General features: G+C 55.8%; 1 protein-coding gene across 1 annotated transcript in view; it reads left to right on the top strand.

Moving 5' to 3' along the window:
* The first annotated feature begins 507 nt into the window (after nt 1–507).
* The window catches only part of KCNG2 (potassium voltage-gated channel modifier subfamily G member 2), a 67,736-nt gene continuing 45,282 nt past the window's right edge, over nt 508–22,961 (top strand). Inside the window, exon 1 of the mRNA XM_047696764.1 lies at nt 508–605. The gene's annotated coding sequence lies outside the window, so the exon portion shown is untranslated. The remainder of the gene's footprint in view (nt 606–22,961) is intronic.

Genomic DNA, 22,961 nt, shown 5'->3' with positions numbered 1-22,961 from the left:
CCCAGGTCTCCGCGTTCAGGCTCAAGCCACTTCCTGCAAATGCCAGTGATGAAACGTCTCTACCAGAGCGGCGTGGGTCGTCCAAGAGCCATGACACAGACGTCACCGGTATGCGAGGCTGGACAGCGGCTCCCGGCCGGGACAAGCGTCTCCAGACTCCAGAGCCTTCCCCAGGGTTCGCAGGGCCGCGCCCAACAGGGCAGACCCTGGTTCTGCGGCTTTCCCACAGGGTTGCTTCGGGTGGGTTAGGAGGGATGCGGGGGGGGCGGGTCTCTGCTGCTGCAGCCAGTGCCCTGTGTGTGAGCGCGCGTGTCTGGGAGTGAGTGTGAGCGTGTGGGCCGGGTGCCCCAGAGCGCCCGCTCCAAGCGGACCCAGCCCTGCGCTCCCTGCCCGGGCCGGCGGGCCGTGCGCCCAGGTGTCTGCCCCCGGGACCTGCGGCGCCGCGCCACCGCCGCCGGGCGGATCGCCGGGGCCGAGGGGGGCCGGGGGCGGCGCACGGGGCGGTGCCGGACTTCGCGGGCTGCCGGCTCCGGAGAAGCCGCGCTCCGCCCCGAGGAGGCCGCGGCCAGGCCAGCCAAGCGGCGGCCCCGAGCCCGGGCCCCGAGGTAAAGTTGCGCGCGCTGTGGAGCGGGGTCTGCGCCGGCGGGTCGCGGGGCAGAAGCGGGGCCTGCGGAAGAGGCCGGAGGTCTACACCCGGGGACTGTGGCGACGGGGAGCGGGGAGGGAGGGTCTACAAGGGAGGGTTCCCGGCAAGAGCAGGGACAAGGGGGCGCGGCGCGGGGGACAGGTCTACACTGGAGTCTCTCCGGGCCAGAGCGGGGCGAGGGACGGGGGTGTCTACACCGAAGGGGCCGGAGCACGGCAAGGGGGGGTGCAGGCGCCGGTCCCGACGCGGCGCTGCTCCCGCGCGCAGTTGCTCCTCGGTTGCGCCGTGGAGATGGGGGCGGGGGGTGCCCGTTGAAGCGCCCTCGGACGCCCGGGGCCACCCGAGGCGGGGCGGGGCTGTGCAGGGCGCCGCCCCCAGCCCCCCGCGGAGATCCTAGACCCCCGCAGGCCTGCGGGCGCCCTGGGGGAGACGCGCACGGGCCCGGGCCGCTGGGTGCGCTTCCATGGAGGTCCGGGCGGCAGCGGCCAGAGCCTGCTTCCTGCCTCCGACCCGTCTGTCCGCGTCGGGTCTGCGGGAGCCCGGGTGAGAGGAAGGGCGGGAGGGCCGAAGCCGCGACCGCCCCGTGGGGGGGTTACCGGGGCTCCCGCTGCGCTCGGCCCCGCTTGGTAGGTGGGCGCACCCGGCTCGCGCGAGGAGGAGGCGGACGTGGGCGAGTGCTGGCTCGTGGGGGCCCTTTCCTCGCCGCTTCTCGCCGCCCCTCACACCCACCCCTGCACACACACCTGGCACGCATACACCTTCCGCACGCGCGACCCTCCTCCCAGCCGGCCTTCCCCGGCTCCCCAGGGCGCAGACCTGACCGGTGAGGGGGTCCCAGCGCCGTCAGCCGCGAATTCTGCAAACTCAGGAGCAGCCCGAGCCGCGGGAGGGGCCTCCCACACCCGCGCGGGGAGAGCAGATCCCAGGAGGGGGCGGGGATGGGGGACGCGGGGCGAGGGGTGTTGGGGAGCCGCGCGGGGTCCCTCTGACCAGCGGGGCGGGGGAGGGGAGTTCCGAGGAGTTCCCTGCGCCTGCGCGTGGTTGTGCTCTGGCGGTTTGGGGGTGACGGTGGAGCCTCCCTTCCAGACTGCCTTGTTCCAGAGGGTTCGGTTTCTGGTTTCTGGCCGTGGGAGTGGGGCCACGGTCAGGAACGGTTACTCCCTTTGTCACCTGGACTGAAACCCCAGCCCAGAGCTCGGGCTCCTGTGAATTCTACTTGGTCTTTAGAATTCCAGAAAGTACTTCTTTTCCCTGTCCCAGGCCTCCCTTTCTCCTCCCTCTTCCTGGGCTGCAGAAACCGATGGTTTCCTCCAGTGTGTGCTCAAGGCCGATGTCTGGACCAAGTAGCAGGTGTGAGATGGGTTCTGACTCTGCGGGTGCGAGTCGGAATGGCCAGCTTCCAGGGACCAGCACACGTGGGAGAGCGGTTGGGTCCCAGCCCTGACGCGGACAGCTGCTGGAAAGGTTAGTTGGGTGAGCCCTCCAAGGCCGTCCTGTGCACAAGGCGCTGACGCGCAGTGGAGGAAGTCATGAGATCCCTGAAACCCAGGAGGGATCCCACGAACCCCGCACTGGCTGAAGCAGAAGAGAGGCTGTCCGGCCAGGGTGGAGGACCCCGCCGCGCTCGGGCCTCCGGAGGCTTCCTTCATTGATGATTCCCAGTTAGTCAAAGGATGAACTGGCTCTGGGTTCTTTTCAACTGGGAATTGGGGGAGGGGGTGCATTAGGGCCCATTTGGGGGACGAAATCCCCTCGACTGTGGTTCCCTGGTGTGTACCAGCTACAAACATACAAAGAATTATACGCTATGGCTAAGAAAAGACATATTTGTATTTCAGTTGGAGACAGGTTAGGAAAACAATTTTGAGAGTCTTTCCAAGGCCGGTGCCATCTAGTGTTCTGGTTCCTTTCCTTTTACAATGTATATATTCCACTTGGCAAAAGTTTTTTTTATACCTTGAGATTTCCATAATTCAAGATAAAAAATTGCGTGTTTTTGCACGGGAAGAAAAGAAGGGGACGCGCCTTGTCAGCCGGCTCCGAAGCGGGAGGCTGTGTGGATTTTCTGTTCTGTGTTTGGCACCGAGTCCCGTGCGCGGCAGATGCTCTGAGGACATGAGCTGGTTGTGGGTCGCTGGAGCTCTAATGAGGAGTTTATACCCGGTGTGTGGTGGGCGCTGCATGGTTACAGGTGCGCGCCTCGACCCGCAGTCTGCGTGGAGCACAGCGGCTGGGAGCCAACGGTAAAACGCTGGGGTTTGCCCGGCAGAAGCAGGTGGGGTCTGAGTGCCTTGGGGGGATTCGGCAGCCCAGGGCTCAGCAGCCTCTTCCTCTTCCTCCTGTCCCACGTTCTGCGGCTCTTCGGGAAGCCGTGCCGCTCACTCAGGCGCTGGGAGGGCAGGACCAGCTGAGGAGTGTTTGGAGCGGGAGGGCGTCCTCAGCTTCTGCTGCAAGCACGGATATGTGGGGGTGGGAGGGAAGGGGAGCAGATGGGGCGCCACCAGGGTGTGTGTGTGTGTGTTTGCATGCGTGCCAGCTGGTCCGGAGGCCGCCGCAGGATAGCCAGCCGCGAGAGCATCGCTGCAAGACGGAGAAGGTGGGCTTTTCCAGAAGAGATGGGCGCAGGGGGTCCGAGAAGCATGGCCACGTGTGTCTGAATCCCTGAGCGCCTGGGCACTCACAGAGGGTTTGAGGGCTGGGGCCTCATGGCCTGGCGTCTGGCTCCCGGTGGGGCTGAGCAAGGGCAACATCAGGGAGCCCCGGGCAGGCAGGGAGGGGGACAGCAGCACAGTGAGGTGAGGGCCACTCCGGGCTCTCTGTGTCCTCATGGAGGGTGGTGCCCGGCTCCCAGGCCCCACCCCACCTCCTGGCAAGCCATTGACTTGCACCTCAAAGCTTGAGAGGCATTAAAGAAATAGGCATCCAGCACTTCCTTTCCCTGGGCTCTGGGCCAGCCCCTTGCTTGGTGTCTGACCTGTGTGCACCTGCAGCCTTCCCTGGGCTCCATTTACCAAGCAGGTTTGTCTGGAAGAGCACTTAAGTCAGAAAACACCTTGAGAAGCAAGTGAACCGAAGGGGAAACAGGTCCCCAGAGGAAGGCTGCAAAGGGTCTGCTCAGAGTCAGAGAACTCCTCGAAGGGACCCAGTGACCAGCCTGTTCAACCTCTTCTTGTGGCTTAGGAAGTCAGACTTACAGACTGCTTGCCCAAGATTTCCCGTCACCGACTCCCGCTGAGAAGTAAGGGTGCGCCTTCCTGGGAGGGCTGGTGCAGGTGCCCTAGGCCTCGTGGGCCAGGAGACGTCGGTCTGCTTGCCACGGACGGAGTCCTCCCGCGGCATGTGAGAAGGCTGGACTGAGCCATGTCTTAGCTTTCTGATTTTCAGAGGAGAAACTTGTATTGTGGAAAAGGAATATATTCACTCAAAATGGAAATACCCAATATTTTGATTTGATTGTAGGAAAAGATTAATCGAAGTGAAAACAGAACAGACAATCTTTACGTGCTCTTTTCGGTTAAGGGAGCAGACAGTGGGAAGGAGTTCACAGAAACGCGTGCCCCAGCTCCCGGCGACACTTATGAGGGCCGGGCTCCATGTCCTTCGCCTCCTCCCGCCCAGGACAGGGCAGCTGGACATCCTCCCCACCATTCCGGGGTCTCTTTCACACCGGCCACTGGGTGCACCTGCGCTCCAGGCCACGCCTGCTCTGGGCCAGCCCTCGGCTCGGCCTTCCTCAGATAAGCCGCACCGTGAGGAAAGCAGACGGTGGCCAGAGCCCAGGATGACAGTTCCCAGAATTTAATGAAATTCCTGGGTATTTTTAACCTTTTCAGATGTTTGAACAATGAGGGTGAAGTCTTAGACTGAGTGGTGTTGGACACAGGAAATCAAAGGCGAGGACCTTCCCCGCAGAACCTCAGACTGATCAGGCTGTTCTGGACAGCGCGGCGGTTTTCACTCAGTTCTGTCCGGAAGAGGCAGATTTGTTTCCGCCCAATGATTAGCACTGGCGGGAGAGGCTGTGTGATGGGCAGGGCATGCACCTGCCTAGCCCTAGCGGGACTTGGGGTGGGGGACGTGAACAGAGGGTCTGCCCCCAGCTGGTGTGCCCCTGGCTGGCTGTCCCCACACGTGCCCTTGGCCCTCAGCTGCTGTGAAATTAAGGCCTTGGGTTGACACCTGATCCAGGCCACACCCCCATGGGTTCGGTTTGGTGGGTCGGGTGGGGCCCAGGGATCAGTAAGTCTCATCGTTTTGAAGGTTGGAAATGCTGGTTTGGGTTGGAACTGGCATCACTGTAGCAAGACAGAGAAGAGAAAGTATCAGGATTTCCTACCTCACATGTGTCTTCTGGGCCACAATATTTCTCACTGAGGGTTCACAGTAACGGACAGCCCCATCCAGATCCCGTACATCCTGAGGCACCCAGGTCTGTCTCTGAGCCAGTTTAGTTAGTGTGGATGTTTCCAGACGCTCTTAGTTAGGAGGCCCATTGGGCAGGCTGGGGCCAGGGCGCTCAGGGGAGCCCAGCCATCCGCCTGGGCCGGGCAGGTGCGCGCGTATGGCCGGTTTCTGACCGTCCCCCAGAGCAGACATGCAAACCCTTGTCTGGTAAAAGCCAGGGAAGGGTTCCCTTCCTATTTCCTTTCTTTCGTGTGTTTGGGGTGTGGAGGAGACATCTTTGTGTGTAGATTGACAGGAAATGCCTGACAGGTTTTATATCCGTATGTTTTATTTAACATGGTAACAGTTAAAGCAGTAGAGTAAAATGCATCAGTGAAACCAAATGCATTAGAAACTAACGGTCGTTATGCGGACTAGCTAGTCACCGGAAACCGTCCTCTTGGCATACTGTGAGATTTGACCGGGCTCAGCACCCCTGTCTACCCTGTCTGGCCACTTTCCTGGGGCATTTAGCGCAGCTCACGCTCATTCGACTGGTTTACATGTCCTTCAAGAAACGGACAGTTTCTGACCATGAACAGAACTCCCCAATTTTCCGCCAGAAGAAAAAGGCATCTTTTAGGTGAGGACGGATAGTAAATACATATACGGCTTCTTCATTACGCGGCAGATTACACATAGAGGAACCCCGGGGTCTGGAAGAAGACGCAGGTGTCGGAGCTGGTGGGCAGCACTCAGGATCAGCGAGTCCCTGCTTCTCCTCTGGGTGGTCGTGACGTATCGTTTTCCCAAGGAGCCCACAACACTGGTGGGCGTGTGGAGTGTGGGGCTTCTGTGGGGCCTCCGGCCAGGCTGGAGGCTGAGACGGGCCACGACTCCCATGCTCCGTGCCTGGCACTGCCTTGAGGCCAAGCTGCAGTCAGACGCCCCGGCCACTGGGAGAGCCACGTCCCGGATCTGGCGGGCATGTAAGGACAGGGCCACCCTTCCAGCGGGGCTGGCCCGTGGGTCACGTCTGGGCTACGCCCTTTTCTGGGAACGGCGAGGACATTACTTTGCAGCAAAGGGAATGTGGCACGGTAAGCAGCCAGCGCTGAGCCCAAGGGACATGGAGAAAGGTAGTTTCTCGTGTTTCCAGAAGGAACACGTGCAATTTGAAAATTCCTGTGATTGCTTTTCCCTCGTTATTAAGCAAGTCCACTGCTACCATGGCAGACTCGGGGATGAGATTGAAAAGAGGCGCAGATTTTTAGAATCCTCTGTGATTTCCACATTCTGGAGGTGATGGCTCCAGGTTTACTAGGACATGTCCTCTGTCGCTCAGTGTCTGCACACACATCTCACACACGTGTCCCACGTGTCGGCACAGACGCCCATAGTCACGTACACACTGGCAACCGCTGTAAGTCCTCACACTTTCTTACGTTCTACTGGGAAGGTTTTGCATGGAATCGTCAGTCTGTCCACGTGTCCTTCTGTGGTTTGCCACGTGGATTGTTTCTAAGTCTAAATACCACTATCTTTGTAGGTAAATGCTCGAAAACTTGGTGTTTGGTCAAAAGGTATGAACACTTGAAGCTCTTGATATGTAATGTCAAGTAGTTTCACAGGAGAACCTGGGGGACGCGGTTGGTTGGCGCCCCACTCTTGGTCTCGGCTCAGGTCGTGATCTCAGGGTCATGGGATCAAGCCCTGCGCTGGGCTCCATGCTCAAGGCGGAGTCTGCTTGAATGTCTCTCTCACTCTTGCCCTCCACCGCTCCCCCACGCTCTCAAATGAATAAATAAATTTTAAAGAATCAAATCGCTTCTTCGGGAAGTTGTGGGGCTGGTCCCCTTCACAGCCTCCTTGTCATCACAGTGGGTGTCCTCACTGTCCTCTCTTTTCAGATTTCCAAAGTAAATGTCCTTTTGTTGTAAAGGCAGTTCGTGGTCATCATAAAATATTATTGCAGGAAGAAGTTGTGAGTGAGAATAGGTGCCACTGGCCAGGCCTTTGGCCGCATGTGCACACAGGAGCGTTGGCAGCGAGCCGGGTCTGCGCAAGATGAGAAACTGTGTCTCTGAAGACCGAGGTGTGGTCACGGGGCAGGAGGAGCAGTTGACAGAGACAGAGGGATACACGTCATACACATACACACATGAATGTGTGGATACACACGCGCGCACATGTACACGTGTGCATACATATACACGTGTGTGTGGATACATGTATACACACATGCACGGACACACAAGGACGCATGCATGGATACAGGTACATGTATGCCCGAGTGCACATCTGCACACATGTGCATGGATACTTACATGTATATGAACATACACATGCGTGTGTGCATGAATACATTGTGTACATATACACCTGCACACATAATGCATGCATGAATGCACCTATATGTACATGTACACACGCGTGCACACACGTGTGTCTGCACATACATATGCCATACACAATGTGCACACATGCTCATGCATGCACACGCACATGTGTGTACATACATGTGTGCGTGTACATGCACGTGCACATGCATATGCACATACACATAATGTGTGTGGACACACGTGTGTACATTTGCACATGCATGTGTTCACGTATATACACACGCACACACACAATGCATGCCCGAATGCACATGTGCACATGTACACACATGCACATACATATGTGCTTATACACGTGCATACACATATACCCACATGCATGCAACGTGAGCACAAATAGACACATGTACATGTGCACAAGTGCACATGTGCATGCACGAGCACACACACAGTGTGCATGTGAACACACATACGTGTGCACAGGCATGTACATGCGTTTATGCACACATACAGTTAGTGTGCATGTACACGTGCGTGCACATGCATGTTTTGCGTGGGTGCACATGTGCACACCTGTGTGGCTATTCGAGTGCGTGCGTGTATACCCATTTGTACACAAGCCTGGCGGCCAGGGGAGAACTCAGAAGCGTCACCAGGCATATCCTGTCAAGCCAGTGCTGATCCAGAGCTGACTCGGGCTGAGGAGACACTGGGATGATCCCTCAGGGATGGTCTGACCTGCGAGGTCCAAGCTGGGCGTTCTGCGTGTTGGTGTCTCGCTCACACCCCTCTTCCAGATGTCTGTGTGACGCAGGGATGTAAGGGCCCTGAGAACACCTCCCAGGGCGACTGCAGGCCTCGTCTCCGCTGAGTGGCGGAGCCTGTCTCCCAGGACACCCCTGCCTCTGTGGGCTCAGCCGTCTCCTGAGATGAAGGGCGGCCAGAGGAAGCCATCTGTCGGTGCTCAGAGGGCCTGGTGGCCTCTCCCGGACGCTGCCCGTGGTGGCTGTGCCCCAAGCCAGTCTGTCTGGTGGCCTGGCCCACCTCATCCGTGGGCTGGGCCCGTCGCACTTTGCGGGACCTCAGGGGAGTCTCCTGCTGTGGGTCCTGCCAGTCCCTCTCTCGTTGCCCACAGCCCTGGGCAAGGGGAACTGTTGTGGGGTCCTTCAAATGTGCCCTGTGCCCCCAGTCAGGCCCGGAGAAGAGCCCCTTCGGAATCGGGGCCGTCTGTTAGCTCTCGGAACATGGGGCTGCTGGGGAGAGGCTCCAGGACGTGGGTTCTGACGGGTCCTTATGGCGTTTCTGGCCACCCATGGAGTGACCGCTGGCTCCACTTTCTGGGGCCGGCACCTCCCCTGGGACTGTGCAGTGACCCCCATTCAGGCTGTGGCCAGAAACAAGGGCATGGGAGCCTCCTGAGGCAAGTGCAGATGAGAACAGCGTTCTTCTCTCGTCACCAGCAGACCGCCAGGTCCCCACGTGTGTGCTGCTTCGGGGCCGGAGTTAGAAATTAGTAATAAATGGGGTCTTCTGCCATTTTCTTTTCTCTCGTCCCTCCCCATGGCCCGGTCCTCCGTGTAGGAAGCCCCCAGGGCTGCCCTCCCTCATCTGTTTTTAAGTGTAATGTCAGAATTAGCCCCAGACCTGGAGCCACCTGGAAAGGACTTTGGAGAGACTGTCCCAGCTTGCGTTTTAAAGCCGGGGAAGATACGGAAGGCAGCTCCGCCCAGCCTTCCTCTGTGTGGCGGCTCTAGGCCTGCAGACACAGAGGCACGGGCTCTCGGTCCGTATTCTTCCTTACGAAGGGCCTCCAAGAGGTGCGTTTTGTAAGGACTGTATGCATGGGGGCTTCAAACGGGCCCCAGCTCTTTCCTCACATCCCGTGGGACAATTCCAGAACTTCCCCAGCATCTCCATTTGCCCATAGTCATGGCCACCTGCATAAGCACGGGTCTCCCTCTCCAGGGACCCATTATGGGGCTTCTGAGCCTTATAGCCTCTTCGCACACGTCACACACTTAACTTGAAGCAGTTGTGTTTACATCTTGAGTGATGAGCTCAAGGACACACTCTCCTAAGCAAATGACTAGGACACATTTCGTGACTCAGGATCCCTTCCCCAGCTCGCCCCAGGCCCAGACAGCTCCCTTCCCTCCAACTCTTCTCCACCTTCTGCGCCGTGGCAGCACTTGCGGTGTCAGGGCAGCACCACCTCACGCAGCTGGCCCTCCTCGTATCACACCTAGAAAAGCTGATCCTGGTTGCAGTGCCCCAGATCGGGTCCCGAGCTGCACAGGAGAGCCTGGGGTCATCAGCCTCCAGCTGCACACAGATGCCATTCTGCCGATCTATGATGTTCCTTCCTAACCCTCAGCCCCAGAGGGGAGGATACTCACGTCCACTGAGTCATCCTCTTCAGACAGCACTCCAGGGCACCCTACCTGAGAAGAGAGACTGTTCACCTCTTCTAGAAAACATAAGAGCTTCACCCAAGGACACTAATGGCTCTGGCCCACCCAAGCCAAGGGATTTCACCAAAGCCTTCTTCCCTGTCTCCTTCACTGCTCTGGGTTTCAGACTTCTCCTCTGCCACTGCGGGGACCCAGCCTGCAGGGCAGACAGGGCCCTGAGCCCATGGCCAGTGTCTGTGCCGTAAACAGGCACCTGCATTCGGGCCAGCCTGGTCCTATGGTGCCTGCTCAGTCGGCCTCACGTGGCCGTCCTGTTCCTGGGCTGAAACAAGTCCTCACCAGTCTCAAATCAATAGAACTTAGAAAATGTGTTAATTCCTTTAAAACTCCTAAGAAAGGAAATCTCCAGGCTGAGGCAATTTCACTAGAAAATTCTACCAAGCATTCAAAGAAGAGTTAATCCTATCAAACATTCAACAGAAAGGAGGGAACTCCTAACTAGCTTTATGAGGTTAGCTTTACCTGGAGACCACACTGGAAAGCACAAAAAGGAAATACAGATCAATATTTTTCGTGGACTTAGGCACAAAATCCTAAATAAAATATTAGCAAATTGAATCCAGTGATGTATAGAGTTGCAGACCAAGTGAGATTTACTCCAGGCATGCAAGTCTGGCTCAACATTAAAAAATCAATCAGTATAATCCACATCCACAGAACAGACATAGTGTCATATCAATTCATGCAAAATAAAAGCACTTGATAAGATCCAACACCCACCCATAATGAAAAACTCTCAGAAAACTAGAAATAGATATTCAACTAAACAAAGAGCATCTACAAAAAACCTCAAACTACTAACCCACGTTGGTGAAAGGCTGACTGTTTTCCCCCTAAGATCAGGAACAAGACAAAGCCGTCCACCCTCATTGCTGTTACTCAACATAGTACTAGAAGTTAGATAAAACCAGGGAAGGACATAAAAGAGGTACAGGTCAGGAAGGAAGAAGTACAGCTGCCCTATATGCAGATAGCATGAATAGCTACATGGGAGATTCCAAGGAATGTACCCCAAACCTCCTAAACAAATGGAAAGACATACCATGTTCATGGATTAGAAGACTCCATGTAGCTTAGCTTTTTTTTTTCTCCTCAAATTGATCTATGGATTTAATAAAATGTCTATCAAAATCCCAACAAGAGGGGCGCCTGGGTGGCTCAGTGGGTTAAGCAGCTGCCTTTGGCTCAGGTCATGATCTCAGGGGTCCTGGGATCGAGCCCCGCATCGGGCTCTCTGCTCGGCAGGGAGCCTGCTTCCTCCTCTCTCTCTGCCTGCCTCTCTGCCTGCTTGTGATCTCTCTCTGTCAAATAAATAAATAAAATCTTTAAAAAAAAAATCCCAACAAGAATTTTTGTAGATACAGACAGCTTATTCTGAAACTCATATGGAAAGGCATGACCTCTAACATAGCTAAGACGATCTTGAAAAACAAGAATAAATTGTGAGGTCTCACAACCTGGTATTAGTGTTCATTATAAAGATCCAGGAGCCGGGACCCCATGATGCTGGCAGGAGGACAGACAGATGCACAGAACAATGGAACAGAACACAGATCCACACCAGTATATCCAACTAATTTTTAACAAATTTTCAAAACCAGTTCAGTGGAGGAAGCAGAGCCTCTACAACAAATGACATTTGAGCAACTTGGTCATCCATAAGTGGGAAAAAAAGAACCTTATCCTTAACCCACCTTGTATAAAAATTGAGTTAAAAATGGATCACATTTTAAGTGTAAAATGTACAGCTGTAAAACTTTAAGAAAAAAAAAATAAGAGAAACCCATTTGGATTTGGGGTTAAGCAAAATAGTTCTTAGACTTAATACCAAAAGTATGATCCGTAATATCTGGCTTGATAAATTTGAGCTCATCAGAATTAAAACCTGCTCTTCAAAGGACCATTTAACAGCATGAAAGGAAAAGCTGAAGTGAGAGAATGTATTAAGACACGGGACAGTTTGGAGGAATCTTCAGGGACTTGTTCTGTGTCAAATAAGCCAATCTCTAGGTAATCATTCTAATCTAATCTCTAATCTAATCTCTAGGTAACCATTCTATGTAATATTCTGAAATGATAAAAATACAGAGATTGGGAACAGATTAGCAGTAGCCGGGGGTTAAGGAGGCAGGGAGAGGGAAGGTACCTGGGTGACAGGAGGGACCCTGGTAGCAACGGATGTCCTGCATCTGGGCTGTCAGTGTCCTGGTGGTTGCAACACTGGGCCAGCCAGGAGAAGGACACACGGAATGTCCTTATATTATATGAACCCACAGATATTTCAAAATAAATTTAATCTTTAGAATGTATGTGCAAATATTTCATATAAAGGTTTAGCAAAATGTTCTGGACAAATGTGTCATCTTGAAAGTCACCGTGAGGTGGATTTGAAGGGAATTTGATACTGGACACGTACCATCCACTGTCCTTGCTGTTGAAGGGGAAGGTAGAGACAGACATGGACCGTCCCCTTTCCTTGCTGTCATAGATGCTATATGCTGATATAAAGATGCTTAGTGGAGGATGAGGAAAGCTTTCAGAGCAAGTGACTTGAGTTTGCAGGAGCATTCACAGTGTCTGATTGTAGGTTAATATTAAAATAACGCCTGGTGTTGGGGGAACGCTGATGGAAGTAACGGGCCATCCTGGAACGAGAGGCTGTGCACAATGTCTATCACGAGCTCCCCAACTGCAGACTGATGTGGGGGTGGAGGCCAAGAAGGTCCAACGTCACTATTCGTACGGGACTCCCAGGGTCACTAAAGAGCCACAATTTAACAAAACCGTGGGCGTCATCACAGTCCCTGTCCGTTCCCGTCCAACCAGACAGCACAGCCCCAAACTTCTTGAAATTCTCGCTCAATCTTCTTCTTCTACCATCGACATCCCCTGGGGAAGGAGAGGAGAAGAGAGCCTGGGCGTGGAATCTGAGGACGCTGGAACTCTGGCCCCCCAGGCTTTCAGAACTTGACGGGGATGTCCATCCTCCCCGTGTGCCACGCCCTGCCCCCTTCGGAGCCCAGGACGCCAGCCGGTGCCGGAGGCAGCCAGCCGCGAGATAGGACATCGGGAGAGAAGAGCCAGGTTCCCACGGCTGCCTGTGGCGATGGGATGAAAGGTCTTCTCCTTCTGTTCTTTGTATCGCCCGAGTGTCCACTTCCCCATGGGTCAGTTTTATAATCGGAACATTATTCTTTATGAAGATGAATGTGTAAGACGCATTTAGGTGAATTAGCTACAGAAGAATAAGAAATGTCAGAGCATGTCCTCCTCCTGCCTGGAAGAACAGAGACCAGTGTCACATCTGCTGGGGGACTCCTCCCTCCGCCGCCAGCCGCTGGCCAGGAGCACGTGCTGTTTCTGCAGGTGGGCGAGGACTCGCGTGCTTCCTTCGTTGACCGCGGGCTGGAGGTCGGGCTGATACTGTGTGCAGGTGCAGCCGCGGACTCCGTGGAGCCGCCGTGCAGGGGCGCGGGCGCGGAGGGGGAGGGCGGCTTCTCCTGGGCAGATGGAAAGCCCTGACGGGGCTTGTAGTCTGGTGATCAGGATGCCACAGCCGCTTACTTTCACGTCCTTCCGTGAAAGGCCCTGGAGCCCACTGGTCAGCTCAGGGACTCTGAGGCGCATGGGGAGGCCACGCACCTGACCGGCATTTGGCGGCTCCGTGTGTCCCCTCAGGGGTGGCTCCTCTCTCCGCCCTTTGGGGCCCATCTGCATGGCCTCCGGGTCACGCTGGTTATTAATTAGATGGAGACGGTGTGGGAATGAGACATTTGAGTTGGTTCGAGTCACCGGCTTTTTTCCCAAAAAGGCTAAAGGGCCGATTTCAAAGTCTGTCACCACACATGCACATGGTTGGCTAATACGGCGGCTGCTGTCCGTTGTGAGTGTTAAATCGCCCCATAAAGACTCACAGGCCTAACGCAGCAGGATGTTGGGAGCCTTGGCTGACTGGAGGGAGGCCGTGCACACTTCACAGAGCAGGTGCGTGACTGAGCAGAGGGGCAGCCTGGCCATGTGGGGACAAAAAACAAGGACCACAAAAAACATGGCTGTCAGACATAGAAAATTCCCTGGTTTTATTCCTGAACAGAGCAAACGTCTGGCCGCAGGTGGTGGGTACAGGCGGGTGGGCACGGGCGGGTGGGCGCAGGCAGGTGGCTGTTGTGGCTCTTTGACTCCTTAAAGCCACGTGGTCACATGCAGCTGTCACACAAAGCTGTCACACGGCTGCTGTGGGCCTGAGCGGTCAGCAGGTCGTGCGTCCCACCCACAGCCTCATGAGCTGGGACGCCCTGTGCTCTGTCCTTGCCCATCATCACGCCCACAGCCTCCCTGCCCTGGGGTCCGGGACCATGCTCCGTCTCCCCCTACTGCTTTTTCTGCTCTGTCTCTCGGGTCCTCATCCTTGACCCTGAAGTGCTGGCAGACCACCCCCTCCCCGAGACCCACCGGGCAGTTCACCTGCTGCGGTGACTTGAGGCCGCGGAGAGGAAGTTGTCCCTCACCGGCGAGAGCTCCCTGTCACCCCAGAGGAGGGTGCACAGGGCGGGGAGCCCAGCCCCAAGGGGAAGCAGCCGCCCTCCTGTGCAGGATGCTCCTAGAGTCCAGAGCCTGGGAGAAGCTCGGGGGCCCAGGGCGAGCCCCCTTCCTCTCGTGACCTGGCAGCCCGTCTCCGCGGGTTCTCACACCAAACCCCATCGTGGCGTTTGGAAGCCGTCTGAACTGAAGAGAATGCGGAGAATCCTGAATAGTTAGAAAAAAGTACAGTTGCTTGTGACATCATCACCGCGGAGTTATTTGGGAAGCAGGGACCATGGCGACGACGATGTTCCCACGTTCACGGCGGACTTTCCCCAGCTTGTGAAAACCCCGGCTCCAGGTGCGTGTCCAGCCCTCTGAGCGCGGCCCCGCTGAGCAGGAGCAGGACCCGAGCGGCCTGAGCAGGGACAAGAAGCAGCAGCACCGCCAGGCACCTCGGGGACCCAGGCCGACATCCCCTGCAGAATGCGGGGCGGAGGGGTGCAGCGGGATGGACCCCATGGCCCGGGGCCTTCCTGAAGCCTGACTCTGGGGCCCCTCAGACACCGGGGACCGCGGGTCGCGGTCTGGTGCTCCGTGGGGGGACAGCTGGCTTCTAGGGACGCACAGAGGGTTGCCGCCTGCGTCTCCACATCTGAGGGAAGGGGCGTTGCCAGGGTCTTCCGCGTGCAGAGCCGCGCACAGTCTGTTCCAGGCATTCCGAGCGGGTCCGGTCGGCCGAGAGGGACAGCGTCTGGCAGGGCTGCCTGGAGAGCCACCGCCGAGGGGGACAGGGTGGGGAGCCGGGGGAGCCGCGTGGGGGAGGGGGAGCCGCGGGGGGGGGGGGGCGGGCAGAATTCCTTGAGGAATGTGGGGTGTGCGGTGTTTTGAGCGCTTTTTTGTGATCCCGGAATCCGGAAGCGATCGGTGGTCAGACCTTCAGCAGCCGCACGGCCCGGAGGGTGGAATCCTCGGACACAGGACTCAGGGCTCGGCCGCTTCTGAGCGCGCAGTTCGGGGCGCGGACGGCCCCCCGCAGCCCCCGCCCCGTCATCGGATGCGGACGCGCCCTCGCCCCAGACCGGCCGCGCCGTCTGCGTTCCGGCCCGACGGTGGCTGCTCCGGGCGCCTCCCCCGCTGCAGTCCTGCAGGGTTCGGGTTTCGGGCCAGAGCCGCCCTCGGCTTCCTGCGCTGGCGGCCGGGGCCGCAGGCTCTTCCCTTGTTAAGGCTGAAGGACATCCCGGTGCGGAGAGGCCGCGCTTTGCCGGTCGATTCACCTGCTGATGGGCTCGTGGCTGTTTCCACCTTCCGGTTGCTGTGAATCGTGCGGTTCCGTCTGAACACGGCGTCCAAATACCGCAGTTCTTTGGGGTGTGCGCCCAGGAGCGGGATCACTGGACCCTGCGGCTGTTCCATTTGTAGTTTTCTGAGGAGCCCCGTCCTGTGTCCACAGTCCTCCCAGGGCCCAGCTTCCAGCTCCCGCACGTCCCTGCGAAGGCTCGGGGGACTTCCTGGGCTTCCGCCTGTGTCCTACAAGAGCCATCTTCACGCGCGCCGAGTAGTATCTTTGGTTTGGATTTTCACGGCTCTGGGGATCAGTGGTGCTACGGCATCTTCCTGTGCTTGCTGGCGTCCGCTAGCTAGAACTTGGAGAAACATCTATTCACATGCTTTGCCCATTTTATTTTATTTATTTTTTTAAAGATTTTGCTTATTTATTGGACAGAGACAGAGAGATCACAAGCAGGCAGAGAGGCAGGCAGAGAGTGAGGGGGAAACAGAGAGCCCAGTGTGGGACTCGATCCCAGGACGCTGAGATCATGACCCGAACCAACGGCAGAGGCTTAACCCACTGAGCCACCCAGGCGCCTCTGCTTTGCCCGTTTTAAAGTTGTTTTGTTTAGCTGAGTTCTCTGGATACGTAGCGCTCCCTGATCTTAGCCCTTTATTGGAGAGATGATATGGTTTGAAAATATTTTCTCCCTATAATCTGATCTGTGGTGTTTTTCCACTTTGTTGTTACTGGTTTTGGAGCACAGAGTTATTTAAGGCTGATGAGGTCCAATTAACCGATTTTTTCTTCTGTTACTTGTGCTTTTGGTGTCCTATCCAAGAACTCGTTACCAAATCGATGTCATGAAGACTCTGCCCTGTGTTTTCTCCTGGGAGTTTGGTGGCTTTGGCTCTTTTATCCTGGTCTTTGATCCATTTTGAGTTAATGTTTTTGTCTGGGATAAGAGGAGGGTCTCACCCTTTCTTCCATCCCATTTCCCAGCGCCGTGTGTCCAGACGACTGTCTCCCCACTGAATGGTCTGGGCCTCCTTGTCGAGAATCATGTAAGCACAGACCGTGCCTTTGGTCTCTGGGCTCTCTGCTCTGTTCCTTTGGTTCTGCCTGGAGGCCAGGACCACACTCTGGTTTTGTCGTAGTCTTGAAACCGGGAAGTGTGAGACCTCCAACTTTGTTCTTTTTCCAGACTGGTCTGGCTGTTCAGAGACCTCATATGGACAGAGGATGGAATTTTCTGCTTCTGCAGACTCGTGCTGTTGGGGCTCTCAGAGGGTTGCCCAGAGTCTGTGCGTCACTCCAGGTGGTGTAGACACCTTTCCAGGCCCGAACATGGCGTATACCCCCCAGTATCTGCGTCGTCTTTCATTCCTTCCAGCAGCCTTTGTAGGTAACGAAACTTACCTCCTCGGGGAGCTGTATTTTTAAGCATTTTATTCTTTTTCATGCTATCATAAGTGGAATTGTTTTCCATTTACAATGGCCTGGGCCTTGCAGGGTCTGGGGCCCCTCCCCAACGACTGCTTCCTGGGGTCCCTGCTGCCCGGCTTCCCTCCTATTGCTTCTGCCAGGAGGCCCTCTGGGCTTTGCAACCAAGGACAAAACCCCCTCCAGCTCTAGTCCAGCGGCACTCCGCGGACCCTGTCCAGGGAGGCGAGGACAGCAGTTGGGACCCCTTCTGCTGGACTCGTCACCACCGATGTCTCTGGGCCCCCATGGGCCAGAGTTCTCGGAGAGGAAAAGGTAACTGGTACAGAAACTCCCCAGGAAGGTCTCGCCCGCCACCGTGAAGAGGGGTGGTGCTCACCGCCTCCGGGAGCCTCATGGCCTCTGGCACACAGGGTGCTGTCCTAGTGAAGAAGGTTGGGGTGCACTGGTGACTCTGAGCCGCAGGGGGCCCGGTGACCTCGCAGGCGCAGCCTGTTGTCTCTGATGCGTTTTCATCTGTAGCAGCCATGGATCGAAGGGAAGAGGGGACCTCCCGCTGCTGACAGGAAACAGCATTTCTGTAAAAATGTTTGTTTTCTGAAGCCTAAAAGTCACAGCAGCCGACACGCCCATGACACGGAACGGAGGGAAGCTGTCTCATGCGGGGTCCTCGCGGGGCTGTGGGGTGCAGGGTGCTCGCAGGGACAGTTCAGTGGGATTACACCGAGGAGACGTGGACGCCACAATCGATTCGCGCGTGTAAGGAGCAGCATCTACCTCCAGGCACCTTTTTGTCCGAGGGGGAGAAACGCCCAGAGGAAGCCTGAGGCACCCTCCCTGCAGGCGCTGAGCTCAGGGCGCTGGGCCTGGCTGGCAGGGTGGGCCATCCCACAGTAGCCACAGGTGTGTCTCTGGCCGCCTGGCCACCGGAGACGGCCCCCAGCCCGGTCGGCTGCAACGAGGCCGTGGCCCTGAGGTCGAGCTGCGTGGCTGGGATCCCTGAGGACTCAAGGTCCGGTCTCTCAGAGCCCAGGGCCCAGCCTGGCACCCAGCCAGGTTGGGTGCTCAGCAAACATTCACGTGTTCAGTGGGAAAGGAGGTGTCTTTGAACAGAAGGTGAAGGAAACGAAATCAGGTCGGAGAGGAACGGAGAGGAGCACCCGGCCGGCTGGACGAGGTGGTGTGGCCGTGGTGGGGAAGGGGAGAAACACGCTGGGTCCTCCGAGGCCCGGGAGGGGCAGTGGCCACACGAGCCGGTGGGGGCCAAGACCACACGCCCACAGGACGCGGGCCATGGAAGCGACCTGCAGTGGGATGCTGGGGAGGCGGACAGCCGGGCGCGGTCCAGGACGCGGCAGGTCAAGGGCAGGGTGGGGCAGCCTGTCTTCCATCCTGCTGTCACGGAACAGCTGCCCTGCGCCCCGGCACGTGGCTGCACCAACCTGGCCACCTTCTGGTGGTCATGCAGGAGCGGCTGGGGCTCAGGTCTCGGGGCTGGGAGGTGAGAGAAGGCTGTGACAGTGCCTGTCCACGCCCAGCGCCGTCCCGGACATGCTGTCTGCGCTGACTGGTCTGCGGCAGGCCGGGCTGGTTTGAGCCTCACGAGTTCTGAGTCACATCGATGACCGGTCTGTGGTGTGTGTGAGGCCCGCTTCACAGATGGGCTCAGCTGGCCAGCCGGAGCCAGAGCTGTCCACCATCTAAAACACAGAATCTGCCGTTCCAGCCGCTTCTGAAGTGACCGTGGGCGGCCCCAGGCAACCTCACTGGGCCGTGCATCAGCCACCGTCCTCTTCAGCGTGTTCCCGTCACCCCGAACAAAACCCTGTACCCACTAAGCAGAATCTCCCCTTCCCTGCAGCCCGCGGTGACCCCCAGCTACTTCTGTCTCCAGAACTTTGCCTGTTCCACACAAGACTCGTCCTTTTTGTGTCTGGCGTCCTTCGCTGAGCATGACGTGCTCGTCCCTCCGTGTTCTTGTGCGGGTCAGCACTGCTTTTTGTGGGAAAAATACCCCGTTGCACGCATGTACCACATTTTCTTCTCTTTCCTTGTCTTTTTGGTAAAAATATGTGGTTTAATCTGAAATACTCCATAAACATTTTTTTCATTTCCTCTCCTAACCTCAAGGAAAAAGCGTAAGACTGTATGAATATAGCACTTTCCTTACCCGTCCGTCTGCCGCGGCCTCTCCCGCCGTTGGCCGCTGTGCGTGCATAAACCTGCTGGCGCCCAGCGCTCAGTCATGGGGTATTGACTTAGCAGCGGGATCACTTCGTCATGTACTTGTGTTTCATTTTTGAGGACCCGCCAGGCTGTTTTCCACTGTGGCCACAACCAGCGCACCAAGGGCTCGGGTGAACACGTCCTCGCCAACGCCGGTGACTGTCTGTCCCAGCCACCCCCGTCGGTGGGAAGTGGGATCTTGTGCGACTGAGACTTGCATCTCCCCAATCGCTGACGCTGTTGGGCGTCTTTTCTGGTGTTTATTGGCTGCGTGACTGTCTTCTCTGTAGCAATGCCTGTTCAAGTCCTTTGCCCATTTTTTTCCCACTGGTTGTTTTCTCGTTTTTGAGTTGTAGGAGCTCCTCTTATTAGTAAGTCCTTACTGGGTATCCGACGTGGAAATATGTCCTCCTATTCCGTGGGCTGTCTTTCCATGTGGCTGATGGTGCCTTTAATGCACAGAGGTCGTGGTCGTTTTTCCGTCTGCCGGCTGAACTTCTGAGTCGTATTTAGGAAGCCATTGCCAAGTCCAAAGTTCTGAAGACTCGACACTTTTTTCTAAAATTTTCGTTTTAGTTCTTGAACTTAGATTATCGATCTACTTTGGGTTATATATGGTGTGAGGTGGGGTTTGAATTCATCCTTGCGTGTGGGTGGACCGTTTTCCCAGTGCCATGTGCTGACACACTGCGTCTTTCACGTTGAGTGGTCTTGGCACGTGTCTAAAGTCAACTGACCAAACTGAGCCTGGTGGCTCAGTCGGTGAAGCGTCTGCCTTCAGCTCGGGACGTGATCCCAGGATCCTGGGATCGAGTTCCATGTCAGGCTCCCTGCTCAGCGGGGAGTCTGCTTCTCCCCCTGCCCCTCCTCCCCCAACTCTGTTCTCACACTCTTTCTCTCAAATAAATAAATATCCTTTAGAATCAATCAATTAATCAACTGACCTTAGGTGTACGGGTTTATTTCTGGATGTCCTATTACACTATGTTCAGCCGTGGGCACGCCAGGACCACAGTCATATTCCCGCAGCGTTGTAGTATGTTTGGAAATTGGCAAGTCTGAGACTCCCGACCTTGTGGATGCTCCCTATGAAATTTAGGATAGTTTTTCCATTTCTGGAAAAAAACACTGTTGGGAATTTGATAGGCCATCCTAGAAGTACATGGAACATTCTGGTAGGTTTTGCCTGTAAGAAAACCCCAGCGGTAATATTTGGGGAAGATTGTGATGCTTTCAGTAAAACTTGTCAAATTCAGACTCAAGGTACAGTTCATTCCAGTGCCCCAGGGATGAAGCAGAAAGAGTTAGACTAAAAATAAAAAACTTTTTATTTGAACTATTTTAGACTTACAGAAAAGCTATAAAATTAGCTCAGAGTTCCCTCACCCAGCTCCTCTCACGTCCTATCTTACGTGACAGTAACCCAGTGGGAATGTGAACCAGCTTTAGAGCCCTGGCCCAGACGCGCCCTCTTCCCATATGTGTCTGCATTCCAGGTGCCTCCTCGGGACCCCACAGCACACTCAGCGTGTCCTCCTCAGTCCCTCAGCCTGTCTTGGCCTGCAGCTTTCCCTGCCCTTCAAGATGTCCAAGGGCGGGTAGAGCTGGCTCTGGGCCTGCGAGGGTTTGCTGGTCTGGGGCAGCCCTTGGGGCCCAGCCCTAACCGCCCTGCCCCTCACCCTCACCTTGACCCTAACCTATGGGGGCCTTGGCCCAGGTGGGCCCCTCATGCTCCCCACAGAGTCTGGCCCCTCACCCGGCCCCCGGGGGCTCCACTGGGGTCCCCCCACCCTCCCCTCATGTCCCTCCTGCCCTTCAGTTTCGGGCTCATCCCTCCCGGGTTCTGCTGGACCACCAGACGCACGTGGTGTGGACTTGTGTCCCCTACGGGTGGCTCCCCAGCCAGTCCTGTACAGTTCGCACTCAGCTGTGCGACTGCCAGGAACGCACCCCCTGCCCCGCGCCTGGTGACCACGCCCCACTCCATGGCACTGTGGACCCACCGTGCTGGACCCTCTCTGCTGGACCCGCCGTGCTGGACCCGACGTCCTGGACCCTCCCTGGGACCCGCCGTGGCCACGTTCTTCCGCGAGCGCAGGGGTGATGGGCTCTCAGGGGTGCGGAGGGCGTGTGTGACCCCCAGCTCCCAGGTCAGCAGCGCCACCCCCCACCGGCTTCACGTGGTCCTCTCAGCTGCCCACTCGCATGCAGAGATTTTTAAACTTCTCAAGTCGCGTGGACGGGAAGTGACGTCCTGGTGTCTTCGTCTGTCCTTCCTTGGCCGTGCGTGTGCTGGGATGTCTCTCCACACGTTCGAGGGCCATTTTTATCTATTTTATCTATTTAGCAAATCACCTTTTCATGGTTTTTCCCACTTCTCTATGGGTTTTGGTCCTTTGTCCCTCCACTGGAACAATGCTGCTGACGCGTTTGCACGTTTGACCCGAGTCCTACATGCTACCCCATAAAACAGCTTGCTCTGATTTTGCTGGGATTGAATGAAACGTGTACGTTGACCCGAGTGGAGAAACCTCTCGTGTAAAACGCCGAGTCGCGCTATCCAAGAACACGGGGCGGCTTTCCCTGGTTCGGTTTTGCTTTTCTGATCCGGGGTATTCTAAAACCCTTCCTCGTAGAAAGTGCACACTTTCCTTGTGACACAGGCTCCTACAGATTTAGTCTTCTCTTGCAATCACCATATTCTCGATTTCTTGTTTGTGTAAAGGAAGCTGTTGATTTTGTGGCCTGCTACTTTACTCAGTTCTTTTAGTCAATAAATACATGTTTTACCATTGGTTCCTGTGATTTTCTAGCTACACTATCATCTCATCTCCGGGTAGAGACGGTTTTACTGCCTGTGCTCACTCCACGCCTCTAATGGATTTTCTTGCCCGGTTCGGTCAGTTAATACCCCGAGGGTAACGTCGAATAACATCAGAGACAGTGCATGTCCCCCCTTGCTCCTTATCTGGGTGGGAATGCCTGTCGCAGTTCTTCATTAGCCAAGAGAATGGCTTTTGGGCTTAACATAGTGGTCTATTGTGCCAGTGAAATATCCCCAGTTTCTGGACAGTCTGTCAGATGCTTCTTGGCATCTGTGGGATGGTCAGAAGATTGTTTACTCCTTGGGTTTATTTTTATGGCACATGATGTTAGTAGACTTCCTACTATTGAACCTGTCTTGCATTCCTGGAACAAATTCCAATTTTTCTAGTATTTTTTAAAGAACATTGGGTTCTTCCTGTTTAATAATATTTGCTTAGATTTTTTTACGCTGGTAGTCATGAGTGATACTGGACTCGAGTTTTCTTTCTTTGTATTAACCGTGTTTGGTTTAAGTATCAGGGTTTACCTCCTTCGTGAGAGGGACTCAGAAGCCTTCCTTCCTTTTCAGTGCTCTGCAGTACCTCACAGCACATGGGGACTGTCTGGTCTTCCAAGAAGTCGGGTAGGATTCCCAGAAACTCATCCGGGTCTGGTACTTCCTGTGGGGTAGTTCCTTCACCACCTTCTCTGTCTCTGACTCTCGTGGGATCATTTCTGATCATTTGTATTTCCGGAGAAAGTTGGCCATTTCCTCTAGGTTTCCAGATTATTTGCATGGAAGACTTCAAAGTGTCCCGTGATATTTTATATTCCATTTCAGAAGGAAATTT

This window comes from Lutra lutra, chromosome 12 (assembly GCF_902655055.1).
Source record: "Lutra lutra chromosome 12, mLutLut1.2, whole genome shotgun sequence".
Taxonomy (NCBI): domain Eukaryota; kingdom Metazoa; phylum Chordata; class Mammalia; order Carnivora; family Mustelidae; genus Lutra; species Lutra lutra.
This window is presented reverse-complemented; position numbering and strand designations above follow the sequence as displayed.